Source organism: Anolis sagrei, chromosome 1, assembly GCF_037176765.1.
Source record: "Anolis sagrei isolate rAnoSag1 chromosome 1, rAnoSag1.mat, whole genome shotgun sequence".
NCBI lineage: Eukaryota > Metazoa > Chordata > Lepidosauria > Squamata > Dactyloidae > Anolis > Anolis sagrei.
In genome coordinates, this window is record NC_090021.1 from 273,962,698 (window position 1) to 273,986,596 (window position 23,899).

A 23,899-nucleotide genomic window follows, 5' to 3' on the forward strand; every position below is an offset into this window, starting at 1 on the left:
GTGGACCTAGGCAATTGAACTGTCTTGAAACAGTATACCCATTGCTCATAATCTCACTTTATCATCAACATGAGCCATGGAGCCAAATTTTCTCACCAAGTTAATTATTTTCTACTGACGATTAATTTTCAGGGATGTGAAAAGATTCTACTATTACCTCAAGCTATTATTTATTTGGGTTTTTTTCCCTCTCTCTCCATCACTAGCTGTTATGCGTACATATACAAACAGTTATCAATATCTAAATGTCTAGCTCTGTACACATGCATATGTCAATTATCAACAGTCTGCTTAGCCAGGAGTTCACAATCTGTGACATGTTTCTTAAGGAACACACTGTGATGGTGTACAAATGAAGCTTATGTCATATAATAGAATTTTATACAAATTGGATCCTTTCTCCTAATAACCATAGGTTGTTAATAAAGTGCGAGACATATCACATTCATCTTACGCAGCATCATTCATTAGACCTGTAAAATATTTTGATGAATTTGAACACAGGTCATTAGGCTATCAATACCCCTTTTCTGTGACACTTATTTTATAGACTCATGTTGCAATATTATATCTTTTTTATTTGGGAATAATCCCACCGAATTCTATGTGTTTACAAGTGGATTGATATTTTATTTATTATTTAAACTTATATGCCGCCACTCCCCTGGGGCTCGGAGTGGCTTACAAGAATAGCTAAAATCTAACAAAATTTAAAAACAATTTAAAACAATTTAAAAACAACACTATCAAACATTAAAAGCCTGTCGAAACAGGCATGTCTTACATGTCCTGAGGAAAGCTGGTAAGTCCCGCAAGGCACGGACTTCAGGTGGCAGAGTATTCCAGAGTGATGGTGCCACTGCTGTGAAGGCTCTGCGTCTGGTTGCTGATAGACGCAAGGTCTTGACACTGGGAATTTCAATAGGTCTTGGTCCTCAGAACGGAGGGATCTCTGGGGTTGGTAGGGGGTGAGGCGGTCCCTCAGATACATCGGCCTCAGACCATGCAAGGCCTTAAAAGTGAGTACCATCACTTTGAAAGTGATCCAGTGCTCAATTGGTAACCAATGCAGCTGTAGTAAGATTGGGGTTATGTGGCATCTCATCGGAATTCCCGCAAGAAGCCGAGCAGCTGCATTTTGTACCAACTTGAGCTTCCGGATCACCGACAGAGGAAGGCCAATGTAGAGGGTGTTACAGTAGTCTAGTCTTGAGATGACCGTGGCCTGGATCACCGTAGCTAGGTCGTCCCTGGACAGGTAGGGGGCCAGCCGTCTAGCCTGCCGCAGATGAAAGAAGGCGGTTCTGATAACGGCGGATACCTGGGTCTCCATCGTCAGCAGAGGGTCCAAAAGGACTCCCAGACTCTTTACCAATTATGACGGGCATAGTGCCTCCCCATCCAGGGTAGGCAGCTGGATGTCCCCACTGCCCGGTCGACCCAGCCATAGGATCTCCGTCTTTGCTGGATTCACCCTCAACCTGCTGGCACGCAACCATCCAGTAATGGCCTCGAGGCACTGATGGAAACAATTGGGTACAGAGTCCGGTCGGCCTTCCATCTTCAGCACCAGCTGGGTGTCATCGGCATACTGATAACACTCAAGCCCAAAATCTTGAACCAGTTGAGCAAGTGGTCGCATATAGATGTTAAATAACAAAGGGGAGAGAATGGCCCCCTGAGGAACCCTACAAGATAGAGGGGACCTCTCAGAGACCAGGCCTCCTCTCTCCACTCGCTGTCCACGGTTGTGAAGAAAGGAGGACAGCCAGTTTAAAGCAGTCCCCCTGACTCCAGCAACAGCAAGGTGGTGTGTCAAAATATTGTGTTCGACTGTATCAAATGCTGCTGTGAGATCCAATAACACAAGCAGCGCTGACCCGCCCTGGTCAAGCTCGCATCGAAGGTGATCCGTAATGGAGACCAGCACAGTCTCTGTCCCATGCCCCGCACGGACGCCGGACTCGAAGGGATCTAGTCCGGCTGTGTCATCTAGGAATTGCTGCAACTGCTCCGCTGCTTCCCTCTCAACCACCTTGCCCAGGAACGAGAGATTCGAAACTGGGCGGTAACTGGAGGGAACCGAAGGATCTAAATCTGGTTTCTTCAGCAGGGATATGCATGAGATCACACACTTGAACTTGCAAGATATATTTGTCAACAGTCAACATTATTTAAATGCTTCACTTACCCCCAGATTCAAAAGGATTGGAGGACAAAGGGGTGAAATCCCTCTCTAATATGGAGAAAGATTTTATCTTCGCAGAAAACATTATTTATTTATTTACTACATTTATATCACTCCCTTCTCACCCCGAAGGGGACTCAGAGCAGCCTTACAGGTAGGCAATGATTTGGTGCCGTATAATATACATACAATAAAAAATAAAGTAAAAAAAACACATATCAACATTAAAATCAATTGTTAAAACCATACAGTCCAAAATCATAATCCAAGGCTGTTCCAGTTGTCATTTCACTTTTCCATATTCATGTATTGCACTGAAAATTACTGACCAAAAGCTTTCTTCCTGAAGGTTAGGATGGAGAGAGCTGATCTAATTTCATTGGGGAGGAAGTTCCACAGGCAAGAGGCCACCACTGAGAAGGCCCTGTTTCTCATCTCCACTAACTGTACCTGCGAGGGAGTTGGGACCGAGAGCAGGGCCTCCCCAGAAGATCTTAACCGCTGAGGTGGATCATAAGTAATTGTTTAGTTTTAAGTTTAGAATGCAATAATGGATAACTAATTTGTATAATGAATATGCATTAAATGCAAGGCTTTTGTCATTATTCATTTTGGGAGATTAAACATTTTATTAAATTTTTATAGAGTTACTTCAAGTACAGATATTTTATAAATACATCTTGCTCGATCAGGTAAACATCTACCTAATCTAATATTTCTTGGAAGGATTTAAAAAAAGTGAAACTGCTAAAAAATGAGCCATCTTCCACCAATAGTCAATATTCCACCCTTCCTATTATTGAAAAAATGCACAAAGCCATTTAGATTTTTTTTTTACTTGGACTAGGTAATAAAACAGCTCTGGAGCATAACAGAAGCACGGCCTTATCAGATGGCTGGTAGGATGAGCTGGCAGCACTCTGCTTTGCTACAAGACGTGGGAAATCCGGCGGCCCATGCCTTGCATCACCCACATCATTGGGAAGGTCGTCACATGGGGGAAGCATGAGCATGTGACTTTCCCCCATAGATTATGGCAACATGGGAAGTCTTCAGTGTTGCTGTGACAGTATGCAGGTTCCACCCTCCATCACCCACGGAGCAGACACAATGTTGTCTGATGGGAGCCAACTGACTCCATGGGTTACTGGGGCTAGATCGCTGTATGTTGCCAATTCTAGCCCCATATGATGAGGTTGGTAGTCTCCCTGATGCGAAAGTGTCAGTGACATGTCCTCATGATTTGCTTTGGGGCGAAAAGTGAACACTTAAGATAGACAAGAATGAAAAATGGCAGTAGATGCTTTGGACAAATTATTTCTCAGTAAGTTTGGTCTCAAGAGAAGGGGGAAAGGTATGAATACAAAGATATATTAGCATCAGAGGACAAATGGAAAATTTCAGAAGTGTGTACTTTATGTGTATTTAAATCAGTTCTTGCTTAAAATGAGCATGCCTTATACTTGTATCTAAACAGGCAAGTAAAGAGAGACAGCTTGAGGTGGATTTAACTGACATGATAGTAGGATGACCTTAATGGTGTCCTGAGACAGCCATTTCATGGAGCTGAAAGATTAGATGCAGTACCCTTGATAAGCTTTATCCTGGACATCTGCTGAAGGAAAGAAACATGTCAAATGATTAGCAGTTTGTGAGAAGAATGTCCACTCTTCCCATGTTCAAATGAGCAACAATATTCAAACATAAATTAATAAATAAACACAAAATAAATAAATAAATAAATACACTGATAACTCTCTGAATGGGCCTCTGGTTATTTTGATGTCATTTATTTAGAGTCCTTTGAATAGCTACAACAGCACAGCCTTCAAAATTTGTTGTTGTTTTTTTGCAAGTTGGGTTTCATTGTGCAAAAAGCATGAATACAATGTCTTCTTAGATCTGTTGATAATCAGTTAACTTGTGGATTGTGATCCAAGTCAATGGGCTTCTATTATCTTAGTTACTAAGTTTAAAGTTGCTTCAAATGTCAGTATTTTAACAAAATTTAATTTTCCAAATTAACCAAATGACTCAGCAAGCTGAACATACATGTAGTATTTAAGACCACCAACTTACAATTCCGTGGGTGTTTTTTTTAATGTTATTTTCCCCCCAAATTTAGCATTCCAAGATGCTCTAGCCAGCTGTCCTAGAATCTTTCAGAGGAGAGGAAGTATTCATATGGAAAATATGTAGGCTTCTGAGATATGGAAAAAAAATCATAGAGCTTGGAGTCTGAATGATTTTCGCAATGAGAAACGCAATTGATTGATTATGCCTCCCCAAAGGAGGACAAGTGTGAATTACTTCACATTAATCAAATTCTTTAAAGTAATTTTTAGAAGTATATTTCGGTATTTTTATTTTGTGTGTGTTGCTGCCAAGAAATCTTAACTGCAGTATCACTTTACTTTCATTTGTGTCATCTCAACACTTTCACCCCGTAGTAATACATTGATGGGAACAGGAGTAGGAATAAGGTGAGTTGTTTCTATAATTCTTGGAGCAGTAGAATGAACTCTAGTCCTTTTAAAAGGGGAAATGATTCAAAGTCCCCAAATGACAAGTGAACACTTATGAAAAATAAAATGAGTCAATGAAGCATATCCTTTTTCTTTCTGATTCACTTAAAGAAACAAAAAGAAAAGTTTCAAAATACTGCTGGGAACTTTCATGGGTGAACTAGTTCTCCATGAAAATTGGCAATTACTTTTTCTTATCAACTTTGATAAAGTTTGCAATCTAATATATTTTTTACTTGACAAATATACAAACATAATGAAGGAGGGAGCACCAGCAAGATAGCTGGGCTTCCAGAGATGAATTCGTAGAGGCATATGCTTTTAAACATGACTGATAAAACACAAGACCCCCCCCCCCCCCCCCATGAAATTCATCTGTAATTTACATGTAAAGGTCCTCCAAGTATGACTTCCAGAGAATTTAATGATTTGAAATCAAGAATACCTATGAATGAGTAATGACAATGTGGCAAAATAACAACTCTAGCTATTTATACATTTCATATCAACTATTAACGGGCAAAATAGATCCAAGTTTGTATCTAATATCAATCTTCTATCAGTGGATAGAGAGATTTGTGGCTTTCATGAGATAATTATTTGAGATGCAATTATTTGAGGAGCAATCATTTGCTTCAGCTACAAGTGCCAGCTTCATCAGCCAATTGACTTAGCAACTCACTGATTCCTTCATTTCAAATAATACATATTTTCAAACATGAAGGCCCTGTTGAATGAACAGAAATCTGTACTCACTAGACAAATGCAGGATTATCTGTCTTCCCCTTTCTTACTCCTGCCCTCCCACACTTTTGAACTTGATAGTCTCAATAAGAATAATCCTTTGCTACCTCCCATTCACCTTACAGTGTTAAGAGAAATTGCATTTTGAAGGTTCAGATAAAACATTTAAAATCCTTCGGTCAACATCATTCCCAAATTAATACCAAGTGACAAGATGGAAGCATTTGCAAACTTTGTCCCATATGCAGGCTCTGGTATTTTTATAGGAAGTACAAGCATAACAAATCTAAAAGTAAATGTCATCTCCAGCAGAGACTGATTGGAATATTCTCTTCCAAGGCAGCCACATGAACTGCAGGCTGACATAGTGCTTTTAAAAAGAGGGAAGCATCTGGGTTTCTTTTCCTTGAAACACCTCCATCTCGTGAAGGTATTCTGCGTAAAAACAATTTCTAATCTTCAAGGAGAAAGTGACACACAAGCCAACAGACACATTGCAAGATATGAATTCTGCAGTAATAGAACATTTTCATTCCAAGTTTTCTGTTAGTAGACCTTAAGGAAATAAAACCCTCTTTAGAAAATTAACTGGAAAGGCAATCTTTATGGTTAGGTTAAGTATCCAGTTTCACCATGAAAAATTTCTCTTCCTCCTTACTCCACCTCAAAAATGTGCACAGAGACTACTGATGCTCTTTCTCTACCTGTTCTTAACTACACACATTGTACATCCCATGTAAAATAGTCAAATCTCTCACATTGCACACTGTCATCCACATGCATGCACCAAAAGGGAGCAGGGTAGGCTCAACCCTTCCACTTGGGAGAATTTTATTGCATAGACATAAAAAATCAAACTGAGGTCAATGTGGAAATTAAATACCGAAATGGAGGAAATGTTCACATCACCACACTGCAATCATATTTCACACCTGAATTGCAGAAATGAAGATAATATCATCTTCCTCAAAGACATCATTTGTAGGTGAAGCAAAGACCAGAGTTTGGTTAAAATTAAAGTCCAATCTTTAGACTCATGGGGTAAAGCCCTCCACAGTATTGCTCAAAGTGTTGCCTCACTTCCACTTATATGTGCCTCACCTTTCTAACAGTAACTGAGAAAGGGGCTACTGAATTCTAACATCCTAGTCAGAAAAAAAAGGATAAGATACAAGAAGGTAATCTGAAATAAATTCAGCACTGAAGAGGCAAGCTTCCACAGTAGCAACATAAGACATCACAGATAAACTTTACATAAGAAGCAGCAGTTGACGAAGCATGACAAAATAGTATTTTACTATCAACCAAATTAGTAAATAGCAGCAGGAAAATCTCTGTGAAGCCACATGATCCTAATTTCATCTGAGTAGGTAAAAAGGCATGGCAGGGAAATATCAGATAAATGAACAGAAGGAATCCAATCCAAGTTACTGCCCAGGTATAGGAAAGCTATAGAGAGGTACACAATAAAGGCAGATTTTTTTTCTCCACAGAAGCTATAGAAAAGCTCTCAGACATGCCTTCAATATAGAATTTTGATTCATCATATTCAATAAGGAATATGCAGAATTCTTTGACAGTTTTTTATTCCCATGTAAACCATAGGGTAAGCAGAGAGTTTTCAAAGCAAGCATTTGATCCAATAAACATATCCAAGGTAGTATCAGAAGCTAATTTCTTTTCATCTTTTTAAGCAAGTCATGAAACATTGGGACACACATGTCAAGAGAGATGGAGTAGTAAAAGATCCCAGACTTACCTTTGTCTCTGATAGTCCCTGTTTAAAAGTTCTCCAACAGAAATTAATTCCTCCAGTGTTACCTGGATTCTTTTAAGTCACAGGAGCTCAACAATTAGTTACTTTTCAAATGGTCCATTTGCTGATCATCCAGCCATAGAAAAATAGGTGTCCAAGAGACTTTGTCAAAAGTAAGTCCAGGATTCAAAGCACAGAAGGGGGTGAAGAGATAGAAGATTCACTAGTCCAGGAATAGAACCCCCTCTTTGCCTGATATATTATCTACCTTTTTGCTCACCATGAAAACTGTAGAGCAAAACTGTCAGTGATAGTAGTCTTCAGTAGCTGCTGTGAATGCTGCAGATGGTATGTCTCACTGTTACCTTCCCAGATGGGCAGAGGATTCAAAGAACAGCAAAAGCACCCCCCACCACCACCACCACGGAAAAAATATAATACCCAGGTGAAATGCCAGCCACTCACTCACACGATCTAATTAATCAAGAAAGGGACGAGTTGGTCACCAAAGGCATCTCCTTCCAGAGTGCACGGGATTATGGCAAGGTTATTAATCTTGCTTTGCTGCATCCCCCTCCACCCCCTATGTTCGGCAGCCTGCATTGAGATGATTGCCAGTTCTGTCTCTGTCCCTGTTCTACTGCATTTTGCTCAGCCCTCCCTTGCTGCGAGTGAAACACAGCAGAGGGAGGAATACTAATAAGGTGGTTAGCTACAGTTTCTTCAAGGCATTCTACATATGTACCGTGTGTGTATGCATGATGTGCAGACAAGTGTGCAAGAAAGACGGCATGCTTGCTCTTATGCATTTTTCTATGGAAGAGCACACTGTGGATTCATTTGTATTTGCTACATGAAGACAGCATCACCCATTGAAAGGAAGAGATTTCTTTTGGATATTTTTTTTAAAAGGAGGATCAGAGCCAGGAATTTTATTTTATTGATGGTCAAAAGTAAATGGAGTGTTCAGTCCCCTGGAGGCCTAAGGCCATGTCCTGGCAGTTAGGGAAGAGAAAAATGGTGTGTGTGTGTGTTTGTTTGAGAGAGAGAGAGAGAGAGAGAGAGAGAGAGAGATGGAAGTTAGTCAATAAAACTCTGAAGACTATAGGACATTGAAGAGAGTGCCATAACCTTGCCAAAAATGTCACTTAAATATAATGCTTTAAAACCAGGAAAAGGCACAAGAATGAATCGTTGTTTGTTTGAAGAAAATAACAGCTATTTGTTTCAGGACATAAATCAGCAAGGCACCTGTGTTTTGGGAAATTGAGAGGGGAGGAAAAAGAAAAAAAAATGTGTCAGGAGACTCTGGACTATAAAAAAGTGCTCTCATTGTTCCCCCACACACAAACACACAGCCCTTTCAATTTTTGGCAATTTCCCCTGAGTCTCTGTGGGATAATCTACTTGCATCTTTTCCCTCCCCTTTCCATACCAAATGAAATAAAGCCAGGAATATGAATTAAGTTTAGAGTTCCCAGTCCCAGTATTACCATTGATAAGGTGCTTTGAAACCAAGAAAGGAATGAGAAAGGTTGGCTAAACAGTGTCTGTCCCTCCCTGAATTCATTCACATTTGATCATCCATGTACAAATTCATCTATTGAGCTGCACTCAGTGGAATTTGTTGTTTTGGAATAAAGAAGCTGCTGCTATGGCTTGTGCTAGTGTTCAAGCAGGTAAATTCTTCTTGGCTGCAGTCCTAGATTTATCCAGCAGATGCTGCTACATATGACTCAGTCAGAAGCCACAGGAAGAGAAATTGACTCCAAGGAAGAATGCACACAATTCAAAAAGGCTTCTCTATGCTGCTTCAGTTTCTTTTAACTAAGGTGGGAAGAGATTGGTTTGGCACACTAAGAATATGCTATTATATCTAGTTGAGATCAGTAGTTTCCATCTAATACTGATTATTAACAAAATGAAGCTCAGTGTCATGCAAAGAAGTCAGGTGTTAGGTAATGGAATAGAGCTAACATTTAAAATCACAGAACGCGGTTTTTACATGTGTAATTTTTTCCAAATTTAAAATATTTAGTAACGATAAGTTCCAAATGTTTTTAGTTTACTGATTGGTTCAAGGTTGCTTGAAATTGAAAATGTTTTTATATGTATTCCACTTAATGTCTCTTCATTTTGTTGATTATTGTAGCCTTTCTTCTTTTGTGTCATGGCAGCAAGCCATTTAGTAACACATGAGGAAGAAAATCCACATTTGAAGGAAGGAAAAGAAGCTGCAGTATGAAATCTTTAAAAAATATTTTGCATTCAGACAAAGCAGAAAGAACAATAATATTCATGTTCCACTCACTGCAACAAAATAACATTTTGCTTCAGTTAATTCATGTTTCTTCAAAAATAGTCTCAAATTCACATTTAGACTCTGATTCCCTTCCTGCCATGAAACAAATCCATTATTTCCAATAATCTTTTCTCTAAGTGTAAGGAGGCCATAATAGACTCCTATGTCAACAGGAATTACTGTGACGAGATGGTAACTATAGTGAAGCTGTCCTTGGTTCCTGTTAGGGATGTAAAAATATCTCTCAGGTAGCTTCTGCCAAAAGGACTTTCAAGAAGAGATGGAGAGATGAACAGGTGGAAAATCTCAGTCCTTGATGATGGCCAATTTTTTCTGCCTGAATTAACAGTCAATAGCAGAGCTTCTCCAAGAAAATATCCAGACAGGTAGGGACAGGGCAGATGGATTGGCTCTCTGTACAATGATGGTGCATCCCCACTTTAAGCACCAGCAAGTTCCTTCAATTTATATTCCAATTATAGGAACTATCCCTACTCTTTCCTCTCCTAACTATCTGTATAATAATAGACTTCATCAGGAAGCCCAATCAGTAACTTTTCCTTAATAGGATTTCTATATTCAGTATTAGGAGGTACTGTTTCAGACCAGTTTGGTTTTTAATCTAAAACAGAATTCTGATTTTTGTTTTTTTGGTGAGAAAATAAATTGGATTCTTCAGCTAAGGCATATGAGACAATGGGGTATGGTACTGCATTCATATTCATTCCAACCATTCTCTGTTGGCACCATCATGGGGAAACCTTTCTTTGAACTTTTATATTGGGATCGCAAGAACATCTAGAGCAGTGGTTCTCAACCGGTGGGTCCCCAGGTGTTTTGGCCTACAACTCGCAGAAATCCCAGCCAGTTTACCAGCTGATAGGATTACTGGGAGTTGAAGGCCAAAACATCTGGGACCCACAGGTTGAGAAGCACTGATCTAGAGTAAGAAAATGGAGAAAGAGAGAAAAAAATTCTTAAGCTTAATATCAATGGAATTTGTAAAGCAGTACAAAAATGGAAAGCTGGGCAATAGTCACACTATACAGTTATAGCTGTTTTCCAAACAGATGACATTTGTAGTTTCATGAAGTACTGAGAACTTTTTGCCCAGAGAGCTTGAATGCTGGGTTCAATGAAGCGCTGGAGGGAATTCAAATTAACAGTATAATTAATTGGTCACCCTTGGAGGCCGGGTAGGAATCCCCCCTCCCCCGCATGTTCTGGGTTGTTGCTGTTTTTTCACCTACCCAATACTGTTCATGAGGGAAGTTGGGAAGGTGTGGTTTTAAATAGGCCTTATCAGAAAACAGCAAGGGATTTATATTTTGGTGTACACCTAAGGCACCCCTTTGTGTCTAGGCTAGGAATGGACACCCTTGAGAACAGGGGGAGTCTTGTCTCAATAAACCCTTGGAGTAGAATTCCCTGTCACATTTCCCTTACAGGTCACCCAGGGTTATTTCATCCAGGGACCTAGGTGTTTCACTCAAATTAACAGAGGAGTAGGCCAGGGAGGGCCACTGCCTCGGCTTTATCCACACAAGTTCATACCACCCCCTTTAGAATTATCTGCAAGTTACAAAGTTTAATTAGGAAACATTAATAAAAGTTGTCCATAGTTTAACCCATATTTGTTGTGTGCTCTCTTTATTTCGGAGTTGGGTGGCAATTGTGTGGTATGGATAAATACATGCATCACACCTTGTACACAAATATCTAAGAAATGCATAATTTATACAGATACTTGAGATCCATGATAAATTGTCTACATTGGGCTTGTCTACACTGATCTCAAACCCCATATTCACTGTGAATGGACCACTGACTGTACTCATTATGCATGGCAAGTTATTGAGCATTTTTTTTTACTTTAAACTGCTTTGCCTGCTTTGGCAAAGTCAGGATATATTCTGGAGTTTACTTTGGGCAGTCTGGACAGTGGGATCAGGTATGATTTGGCGTCATCTACTGCCTAGACAGATATTGCCACTATCACCCTTTCTCTGAACTCACCAATGCAGGAAAAGGAGGTGAATAATGACTGTGTGGCAGTTGCCACCTGTGGTGAAGTGTGAATTTTAATCTACAGTTATGTATAATAATAGATGGGCGTTTGAAAGGTTCAGTATTTAAACTAGCATAACTAGGGGGGGGGGGGGGGTGGTAGCCAGCTCAACTCACTTTGAGCTGGGTTGCCATGGAAAAAGGGGCAGAGTCAACTGCCACTTGGCAAGGCAGCCATTTTAAAACGGGCAGTCTGTAGTCAGCGAACAACAGGGAAAGCTGGTTCTGTTGTGTATTGAGAACCAGTTAGGTTGTCTGTAGTCTAAGAACTACAGGGAAAGGCTGATTCCACTGAGTTGAGAATCAGGAAGGTTTTGGCTTTTAGCCTGTGTAGTTTAGATAGGTCGAGCTAACTTATCTATATTATTAGTCAGTGTATGAGCAAAAGGGGGAGAGAATCCTAATAAGAATCTATACTGCAACAGAAATAACATAAGGAAAGAATAAGCTTGTACCTGAAGTAATCTATTAAAGAAAGAAACACATTTTGAAGGAGAATAAGTTTAAAACCTGTTTAGTGAAAGGAATAGTCCTCTTAAGAGTTGTTTTATGAAATGTATTAAATGTAACCTCTGAAGAAATGTGCCTCTAAGAGTTAAGAAACATTGAAACTGTTGCAGAATATACATTACCCAAGATCATTAGAGTACAATCAGGAAGGAAGAGGACGGAAACAGCAATCGATTCTCAGGCCTTTACTATCAAGCAAGATAGGGTGTACAGATCAAAAGACTGTCACAACTGAGGTCTGAATCACCTCGGTCTTTTATAGCAAAATATCACCCTTTCCACATGTGTACAGAAAGAGTCTGACATTTACACAATACAATCATTAACAGGTGTTTCCATGTATAGTTGCCAAGGACATCTTTATCAGGTCTTGGCAGGCACATTGTGACCCCAAACATCTGCTCGATTATGTAACTTATCCCAACTTTCACCCGTTACCCTAACATGACACTTATATGTTCAATTCCTTAAATCTCTAATTGAATTATAACTTTTATATGCTTATAACATAAGATTTGATCAAGGCAATCTCCTCTAATCAATCCAGCCTTAATTACTTCATTATAACTTATTTCTTAATATGAAGACCATGAAGGAATTTATTTAGAATAAAAGTGTTTCTGAAATTGCCTGCTATTTACATTAAGTGGTCAGAGGATGGCGCTCTCTCACCATATGACCTTAGATGTTCCAAGTCTTGGATCGATACTATTGATTTCTTTGTCCTGTCAAACTTCTCTTGTTGACTTCTTATCTATGTAAACATTGGCTAGAACAAATATCGGCTAGAACAACCTGACCCCAGGTTCAGTGTCAATCATCTGTAGGTTTCTCATGCTTGCAAATTAACTCCCTGGATCAGGTAGGAACATGAATCTTCTATTTTATTCTAAATTATTATGATTTCCCTTTATTATTTTATTTTCTTCTAACGGCTGCCACAAAACCATCAAGCTTCTTCTATACTTCAATAAACTTGTTACAGTTTCTTCTAAAGCCAAGTCTCTGTTACAAATCCTTTTAAGTTAAGTCATGTTACACATTGAAGAAAGACCAATTCAATATTACAAGCCATTAGTTGTGTTATCAATTTAGTAAGTCCTTATAAAGTAGTGGCTCCTTTACAACCCGTTACAAACTGGTGGCATCTTTACACCACCATTTCTAACTGAGCACAAAGCTTCATCCAAGTCCTGGCCACCTCAAGTATTTTGACAGATATAAGAATGGGGCCCCCTCATGGTCATATGGGCACACCATACTGATATCAGCAGAGTCACCTGCAACACACAGGAGCCACAATGGAGGAGATATGGAGGAGTTGACAACCCAGCAAAGTGTAGTCTGAACAACAACTTCAGAAGCGCTATATACGTGATTAATCCAGGGTTGCTCCAGGCAAATTTACACCAGACTGAACTGCTCAGTATACACGAGACCTTAATTTCACCCTGTCTTTAGTACTTCCCAAATGTTCTAACACAGGTCTTGACTTCAAAAAATATAAAATACATTAAAAAAAATTATTTTGAGATGAAAATTTGGATATATATTGAAATGTGAATTCTCACTTGGAATTATGTCATTCCTAACCCTTTTTTAGGCTGTAATTGTATACATTGTATACATATTTACCTGGGGGTTGCTCTTATTGAATTCACATTGAACTTAAATCTGATAACTCATATGGGATTGTGCTTTTACAGTCCGATAAAGCAGAATAGAGAGAATTGTTCTAGTCTCACAGTATAACCAGCTAATATGAAACAAAATGTACACTCAATAATTATGCGAAAAGGCAATCCGAAACCAACACATGCTGTGATATATGCAAAGCTTTGGGTCATTAGCAACAGAACAAATATTAGTGGTGCAACAAGACAATTATATAAAAAGTACTCTTCTGTATCTAATTGCTGTAGTACTCACTTTCTGTATGAGACACACATTCAATAGGCATTTTTCTCCTCTGGCCTTTTGTCACATTGGTCTGTTCTATCACAGAAAGGGAGAGATTTGTACTGGATGGGTAAATCACCTGGCATGAACTAGATATGCATTTACATTAGGTTGCCAATCTTCCCCTTTGAATTAACAATCAAACAAAAAAGCTATTTTATTTATTTTCCCACTTGTTGAAAATTAGTATAAAATTAATTTAAAACACAGCCAAAACTTTAGTCCTTGATTTAAAAATTGTTCTTCAATTGCTCTTGCATAGGAATAAAGCTTTTATGCATTTTAAATAATGGTTACTAGTTCTCCAGCCAAAAAAAAAAAAAGCTTGAACCAAAGCCCAAAATTCTTTGTTGCTTCAGGTAGATAATATACCGGTAATGGTCCCCCTTTATCTGCTAGTCAGAGGAACGTCAGTCAAGTAAGTTGATACATGAGACAGAACATTTTATAAGTGCTTCTCCTCTTTGGCAACAAAAATACAATAGTAATACAATAAAAAAGTAACCTTTTGCTGCCATGGCTCTCAAAATCTGCTACTAAAAGCGGCTGCCTAACTCTATCCAGTAAAGGCATTGGCTCTGACGACCTTTAAAAATGCTAGGATGGAGCAGCTGAGCTTCCCTCCCTGGTCCTTCACTGGTAATCCTGGTCATGCCTTGTGCTTTGTCATGTCATAATCTTATTCAATATATAGCACCTAACATTTTCCTTCTTCCACTAATACACTCCAACCTTATTTTAGAGCAGATGAAGAAACGTGGTGGGCGCTGCAGAATTTGAGAGACAGTATAGTTTCACTGGGACAGAATTTCAAGGCTGACAGCTAGCTTCCTGACTTTGAGCAGGCAGTGATATACTTATTTATTTATTATTTATTTACATCACTTGTATATCACTTTCCTCACCTCAGTGGGGGACTCAAAGAGGTTTTCAGCATGACTATGGCAAAATCTAATGCCTGACATACAGAAACCTGTATAACAACAAACCTATAACAACATGCAATTATCAATTAAATCCTAAAACATAATTTAACATTAAAACGGAATTGAAAACATATCAATATAAACATTAAAATCACACAATCCAAAAATCATAGTCCAGACTGTTCCAAATATCATATCGATTGCACATAATCTCTGATCATTCCTGTACTGCTTACTGCCCAAAGTTTGGTCCCATAGCCAAGTTTTTACTTTTCTTCTGAAGGCCAGAAGGGATGTCACTACTCTAATTTTTTTGGGGAGGGAGTTCCAGAGCCAAAGTGCCACCACTGAGAAGGCCCTGTCTCTTGTCCCCACCAGTCACACTTACGAGGGAGGTGGAACAGGTAAGCTGAGCCAGAAAAGTTTAGGGCTTTAGGCTATACCCAGAATTTTGAATTGGGATTGGTGGTAGACCGGCAGCCAGTGGAGCTGCCATAACAGGGGGGTTGTTTACTCCCTGTATCCCGCTCCAGTGAGTAATCTGGTTGCTGCCCGTTGGACCAACTGAAGCTTCCAAACAGTCTTCACAGGCAACCCCATGTAGAACGAGCTGCAGTAGCCTATATGGGATGTCACCAGAGCATGGATTATTGTGGCCAAGTCTGATTTCCCAAGGTACGGGTGCAACTGACGCACAAGCTTTAGTTGTGCAAAAGCTCCCAGGTCACCGCCGAAACCTGGGGTTCCAGGCTCAGCAATGAATCCAGGATCACTCCCAAGCTGCAAACCTGTGTCTTCAGGGGAAGTGTAAACCTATCCAACACTGTCTTGTTTGGATTCAATTTCAATTTGTTCACCTCATCCAGATTGTCACAGCTGCCAGCACCGGTTCAGGAACATGACAGCTTCCTTAGCAGTAGGTGGAAAGGAGTAGTAGAGTTGGATGTCATCTACATATACTTCCTAAGATAATGGCTCAAAATAATTATATCTTTTCAGACATTTGTTACCTTATCGCATTGAGAAATTTCCCAGTCATAGGACACTTCAGCCTCTTTTCAAGCATGGAGAGGCACTGAGCTCATAACGCTCCTTGGTTGAAAAGAGGCAGAAGTGTCCTGAAAGGAGGGAACTCCAGCAATCGCCCTCATCACATTAAGAAATTTCCCTCTCATAGGACACTTCAGTGTCTTTTCAAGCATGAAGAGACACAGAGCTCATCCCAGTTCCAGGGATGAAAAGAGGCAGAAATGTCCTGGATGGAGTAAACTCTGAACACAGGCCAGCAATTGTGTTCAGAGCACCTATCTCTTATAGTGCTTTACTTTCATGGTTCCAACTGAAAAACAGGTGGGATAGGACCTATTAAAGCGTTGTCCTGTTTCATTGTCCAACCATCAGCAGTCTCTTGTGTCCTATGGGGTTTAATTTATTTATTTATTATTTATTTATTTATTTATTACTGCGCTTGTATACCGCCGTTTCTCAGCCTAAATTGGCGACTCAACGTGGTTTACAACTCTACAACAATCAACAATATTCAGTTTAAAAAGCATAAAAACAACATACAATACGTAATATTGGGCCACCAATCCAATCCAATGCATCTCTTAACTAGAATCGCAATCCAATTTCATCGTCCATGATTACCAATCCTTAATCATCAAACTCATTGCACCGGATTAACCGAATGCTTGTTCGAACATCCATGTCTTCAATCTTTTTCGAAACACTATCGGCGAGGGGGCTGATCTTATCTCTATGAGGAGGGCATTCCAAAGCCGAGGGGCCACCACAGCCGCGTTCCCGCCAGCCGCACCTGTGAAGCAGGTGGGATGGAGAGCAGGGCCTCCCCCGAAGATCTTAGGGTCCTGGTGGGCTGATAGGCCGAGATACGTTCGGATAGATATGTTGGGCCAGAACCGTTTAGGGCTTTAAAGGCCAACGCCAGCACTTTGAATTGGGCCCGGTAGCAAATCGGCAGCCAGTGGAGCTGGTACAGCAGAGGAGTTGTATGCTCCCTGCGCCCCGCTCCTGTTAGTACCATGGCTGCCGCCCGTTGGACTAATTGGAGCTTCCGAGCCGTCTTCAAAGGCAACCCCACGTAGAGAGCGTTGCAGTAGTCAAGACGGGATGTAACCAGAGCGTGGACTACCGTGGCCAAGTCAGACTTCCCAAGGTACGGTCGCAGTTGGCGCACGAGTTTTAACTGTGCGAATGCTCCCCTGGTCACCGCCGAAACCTGGGGATCCAGGCTCAGCGATGAGTCCAGGATCACACCCAAACTGCGAACCTGTGTCTTCAGGGGGAGTGCGACCCCATCCAACACAGGCTGTAACCCTATACCCTGTTCGGCCTTGCGACTGACCAGGAGTACCTCTGTCTTGTCTGGATTCAATTTCAATTTGTTCGCCCCCATCCAGACCGTCACAGCGGCCAAGCACCGGTTCAGGACCTCAACAGCCTCCTTAGTAGCAGGTGGAAAGGAGTAATAGAGTTGGACATCATCTGCGTACAGATGACACCGCACTCCGAAACTCCGGATGATCTCGCCCAGCGGCTTCATGTAGATGTTAAACAACATGGGAGACAGTATTGAACTCTGAGGAACCCCACAAAACAAAGGTTGTGGGGTAGAACAGGAGTCCCCCAGTAACACCTTCTGAGACCGACCCTCGAGGAATGAGCGGAGCCACTGCAGAACAGTACCTCCAAGACCCATCCCCGCGAGGCGTCCCAGAAGGATACCGTGGTCGACGGTATCGAAGGCCGCTGAGAGGTCCAGCAGCACCAACAGGGACACACTCCCCCTGTCGAGCTCCCGGCGCAGATCATCCACTAAGGCGACCAAGGCTGTCTTGGTACCATGCCCCGGCCTAAAGCCAGACTGTGCCGGGTCCAGATAATCCGTGTCTACCAAGAATGCCTGGAGTTGTGAGGCCACCACACGTTCCATGACTTTGCCCAAAAAGGGGAGATTGGAAACAGGCCGATAGTTGACAAATTGAGTGGGATCCAGTGATGGTTTTTTCAACAGCGGTTTTATCACAGCTTGCTTTAAGCTGGCTGGAATTTTGCCCTCCCGAAGGGAAGCATTAACCACCACCTTCACCCACTCGGCCAACCCCCCTCTGGCCTCCTTCAGAAGCCAGGATGGGCAGGGGTCTAGGATGCATGTGGTAGCTCTCATTCCTCCAAGCACCTTGTCCACATCCTCGGATTGAACCAATTGAAATGAATCCATCAAAACTGGACAAGCAGATGCTCGTGTTACATCCTCAGAGACTGCCGTTAATATGGTATCCAGTCCAGAGCGGATCAAAGCGACTTTGTCTGCAAAGAACTGAGCAAAGGCTTCACAGCAAGCTGCCAAGTCATCAGGGCACCCATCCTGAGTGGTGGGTTTTAACAGGCCTCTGACAACTCGGAACAGTTCAGCCGGACGGTTCTTTGCAGACGCAATAGTGGCCACAAAGAAAGCCTTCTTTGCGGCTTTTATTGCCGCGGCATATGCCCTTAAAAAGGACATAAACCGTGTTCGATTTGGCTCACTCGGATCCGAACGCCACACGCTCTCTAGTTCCCTCTTCTTTTGCTTCAACGCTGCCAGCTCCTCGGTAAACCAAGGAGCTGGTTTAGCTCGGCTACTTGAGAGGGGACGTTCTGGAGCGATCGTGTCTATTGCCCTAGTCATCTCCCCATTCCAGAGAGCGACCAGGGCATCGACAGGGTCACCAACCGAGGCGGTGGGAAATTCCCCGAGAGCCATCAGGAATCCATCAGGATCCATAAGCCTCCTGGGGTGGACCACTTTAGTGGGTCCTCCACCTCTGCGGAGGTTAGGGGGTGCAGTGAGTCTAAGGCTGACCAGGTGGTGGTCGGTCCATGGCAACGGAGAGATGGATAACTCCTCAACACCGCCACCTTCCTCCCATCCCTGGCAGAAAACCAAGTCCAATGTGTGTCGAGCACTGTGGGTGGGGCCAGATACCTGTTGGGACAGCCCCATGGTTGCCATGGTAGACATGAAGTCCTTGAGCCGCTCCCGATAAGGTGGCCTTGGCATGGACATTGAAGTCCCCCAGCACAAGCAGCCGTTGGGACTCCAATGCCAGGTCCGAGATCACCCCCGCTAGCTCAGGCAGGGAGACTGTAGTGCAGCGAGGTGGACAGTACACTAACAGAATCCCTAATCTGTCCCGGTCACCCACCCTCAAATGGACGCATTCAAAATTTGTTGACTGCGGGATGGGGGCCCTGGTCAGACGAATGGAGTCTCTATAGACCACTGCAACTCCGCATCCCCGCCCTCCAAATCTCGGTTGGTGCTGCACAGAGAAACCTGGTGGGCAAAGCTGGGTCAAATTTACACCTCCCGCTTCGTCCAACCAGGTCTCTGTGATGCACGCCAGATCTGCCCATTCATCCAGGATTAAATCCTGGATGAAAGTTGTTTTACCATTGACAGATCTGGCGTTCAACAGCACCACTTTCAATTCGGAGGGACCGCCATCCTTGTTACACCAGCTTACCATATCAGGAGACCGATTTGGAATTACTAATGTTGTTCCACGTTCCCTAGGCCGAATTAAAGGCCTAATGCAGAACAATGTGATCCCATAGACAGAAATAGTTCTAACCTGCAGTTCTAACCTGCAGCATTGTATCTTGTATCCGATGGGGTTTGATGCAGAATCATAGGATCCCATGGAAAGAAATGATTTTCACCTGGGTCACTGTCTCTTGTATCTTATAGGGTTTGGGGCAGAACAAAAGGATCCTTTGGAAAGAAGTGGTTTTAACCTGGTGTCAGTCTCCTTTAATGTAAGAGGCTTTGGGCAAGGGATCTCTTGGTTTTCAGATTTTGTTGTTTCTTCTGATTTAAAAAAGTAATACTGACCTTGTGGTGAATGTAAAATGAATGTATTGCCAACTCTTAAGTTTCCACATGTGAATGTGATGAGAAGGCAGAACCCGAAACAGAGCTGCTGACAATATAAGAGGAGTGTTTCTTTGTGTTAAAAGGGCGGCTACCCATGCTTCCGCTCTCAATGTGATGAGGTCATTGGATTGATGTTCAAAATGTAAATGTATACTGTGTATTGCCATGAAACAATTGTACTTGCACTGTTTATTGGCACCATGGCAAAGAAAGAAATAGTTTTGGTCAGCTAAAATTTATTTTCTCTTTATTTAGCAGAAAGGGAGAGAGGGAAACGTGGAAAATACAATTAGGAGCTGTGTCTAACGATTGCCTCCCTAGGAAGAATTGTTTTGAAACAGGAAGATTCAGCTTCTTACTGAGCTTTAGACATGTTGAAAGAAAAGCGTCTGACAGTTCTAAGGTTAATCCAGGTTAGGCATGAAATAAGCACTTCATTTGGCAACAAGACTGAAAGCTCTTAGGTGCTCACACCTGCATGAATAGAACTGAGAATGTAAAAATAAAACCTGAATCCCTTTTCTATTTTTGCCATCATGGGATACTGCTGAAGTCAAATTATTGGCCATCGATCTTAATTAGTTGGCACTGAATGGCAGTAAGTTTATGACTGTTTTTTCTCAGTCCTTAGCTGGAGATGCCAGGGATTGAACCAAGAATTTCTGTTCCTGGCATACTATTCCTGACCCCCCTAATTCCTTCTTTGATCATATTTGTGTAGCAGATATAACAGTGATGTGGCTTAGGCTCTTTTTCAGATCAGGATAAAATTACACAGAGAGCAAATAACCTGAGGTATAGGTATGTGAACCAGCCAGTCCATGATTGTGAAAGTTATTACATCTGAAGATATATTGTTGCTATAACCGTTATGGTCAATTTTACCTTGAAACAAGAGTATACATATTTCAAGTATAAGCAATAACAGCTTAGCCCATTACCTTTCATCATTCCTATACTTCAAGGCTAGATTTCTCTTCCAATGCCACAACAGTCAGTCCTTAACATTCATTGGGGTCATGGGCACAGGAAGCACATGAAAGTGAAAATCTATGAATAAAGACCTGATTTTTTTATCTGAGAGAATACCTCTCTAGTAGGGCTGTCCAACCACAGAAAAATTTGTTTCTAAACTCGATTCGTTTTTAGGGGGGTTTTGCGTTTCGTTATTTAAAAGAATTCTGAAATTTTTGTTTTAAAAAGTTCTATATTTACGAAATTTCGGAAATTACGAAACAATTTCGAAACAATAACGAATCGATTCGTTAATGGTGGACGCGATTGCGCAATACGCTAAAAAACCCTCCAAATGGGACAGGGGGAACTTCTGAAGCTTCCCTCTCCCTCTGTTGTTGACTGTTGGTGTGATAATTTATTTTTTTATCACTGATAAAACAAACAATGACTATAAAACTTGCACCAGACATACGGAAATAATAACGAAATAATAACGAAACAACTTCGAAACAATTACGAAACAATTTCGAAACAATTACTAAACGAATTGGAAAAATTCGTTTCGTTTTTTAGTTGCTCCTGAATGGTTCAATATCACTTCGTTATAAAAAAATGAATTAATAACGAATTACGAAATTAATGAACGAAACCGCCCAGCCCTACTCTCTAGATATCTCTAGGTCATCTACATGGCTCTATGGTCAATTTCCACCAGAGGTTTCTAGGTGTTTTTTCTAGAAATTTCTAGGTCATCCAGCATGACTCTTAAGGTCAACCTCTAGCAAAAATTGAATGTAAGTAGTACCACTGAAGGACCTAGAAATTTCTAGAGAGAACATTTGAATTCAATCTATGAATAACACTATGTAACAAAATTTGTTCCTGGTTTGAAAGTGCTATTTCCTGTTTAATTGTGCAGTACTTACTTTGGAAGTAGTTGATAGATTACAGAAACTTTGTTTTTGTGGCTATCACAAATTATGTTGAGTTGGTTGAGACTCAATGAGATCGCAATTGAAAAACTATGTTTATTATTTATTTATTTACTTCATTTATATCCTGTCCTTCTCATCCCGAAGGGGATTCTGGGCAGCTCACAATAGGAAAAAAATACAGAAAACACAAATCCACTAAAAGTTGTGGTACATAAATGACAATGGTCGATATTGCCTAACAGTTTGTATATTACAATATTCAACAAACGACAAAATTAAATGGTATAGGAATAACCCAGTATATAATGAACAACAACCAGTTGTTTACAAAGATTTCACAAACATAACATAAAGAGTCTTTTGATGTAAAGACAACTTGTCTTCAGGGCATAAGATCCCTTGCTTTAGAGTAAGCGTAATGTAAAGAGTCTTTCTTGGTGTAAGACCAACTTCTCTTCAGGGCATAGGATCCTAACATTAGGATCCTATGGCACAATAGGCACAATTCAATGTCAAACATGCATAAGATAGAAAAACAACAATGACTATAAAATCACATAAATAAAACATATTAATCTGAAAACTATTGTTTAGAAAAATGTGCTTCAAAATGTCCCCGAAAAACAGTGTTTTTGTAGTTTAATAAACTTTTCTCATGTTTTTATGATAGAACCATAAAAACACGAGAAAACATAGGAAACAACATTTATATCCGGGAATGAAATCATGTTACATAGTGTAATCAAATCTGCAAAATATCAAACTCATCAATGTGCTAATAACTGATGGATCATTTGACGTAGCCTGATTTACTGTAAAGATTCTCCTGCACTTTACATGTTAACAACATTTAGATCACAGGAAAAATTGAAATTTGCAATAAAATAATTGCTTATATGCACTCCATTTAACTCAGTGAGTCTTATTTCATATGAAAATGGTTGCACTGGTAAAGAACAATGTTGATGAATATATGGAATTAGTAATTGGACATAGGGAACAACTTTCCCTACTATTAAATTAATGGATAGTTAAGACTGGTTGAAAAAACTCTACTTAAAATAAACTGGAGCACCCCAGTTTTGGAACACCCTTCTGGTCCAGATTCATTTATTCCATATGATGTTGTCACCACCATTTTTGAAGATTTTCAAAATCTCAGCAAGAGTTTTATAGCAGATTTTATTGCCAGTGATCAGATTTGGAAAAGTAATACTTTGGACTACACCTCTAGAATAATTAGTAGAGATTTGGGGTGTCAAATTACATTATACAAATTCTGGTCATAACTATGTGTTTTTCATATAATCATGACCTGCCCTGGGTTACAGTGAAACAAGCAAGATAAATGTAAAATATATAAATCTCTCTCACACACACACATGGAAGACTTTATGAAGTTCTGTATTCTAGACCTTTGCTGCCTAACATTTCCCTCACTGTATTATTAAAGCACAAATAGTTATTATAAAAAGTATGCCATTCATTTCTAAACAACTAAGGAGATGCTCCATGTAGGATTAGTCACAAACTTTTTAGCTATCTTTGGTGCACATTCAAAGTAGGTTGAGTCTTTACTGAGATGAATTCGTTTCCCTATGGCATCTGAGGGCCACATCACAAGCTGTAAGCTTCGCCATCCCATTTACCCACAGCAAAGCTCGTAAAACACAAATGTAGTAATCTATACAAGTATTTGAGGGAACTGCTACAAGAATTGGCTCAATATACAATGTGTTTCAAAAGGAAGAACAACCCAGCATGTCCTGAAGGAAAATGCACAGCCAGGCTGTATATGAGAGATAGGCATGCCATTATTTTTCTAGCAACAGAATCTGTGACACAGCCTGTTCTAATGTGTATGTATGCAAGCAAACTGGAAATTAGGTGTTTATAGTGGAAGTGAACAGTAATGTTTTCTCATGAGAGAGAACTGACATGTACTAATGAAACCAAAAACATGTATTCAAAAATTCATCAATCTGACGGAAGATTTCTGCCCAAGCAACTAGAGGCATTAATATAACATGATTAGGTGATAGAGTTTTGTTAACTGAATGCATAGATTCGTTCAAAACCAGTCCTGTT

General features: G+C 40.6%; 1 protein-coding gene across 4 annotated transcripts in view; it reads right to left on the reverse strand.

The window, feature by feature from the left end:
- LRRC4C (leucine rich repeat containing 4C) overlaps positions 1-7,902 on the reverse strand; it is a 1,028,842-nt gene extending 1,020,940 nt beyond the window's left edge. For all 4 annotated transcript variants that reach the window (XM_060764599.2, XM_060764573.2, XM_060764590.2 and 1 more), the window contains exon 1: positions 7,217-7,902. The gene's annotated coding sequence lies outside the window, so the exon portion shown is untranslated. The remainder of the gene's footprint in view (positions 1-7,216) is intronic.
- Positions 7,903-23,899: the final 15,997 nt, after the last annotated feature.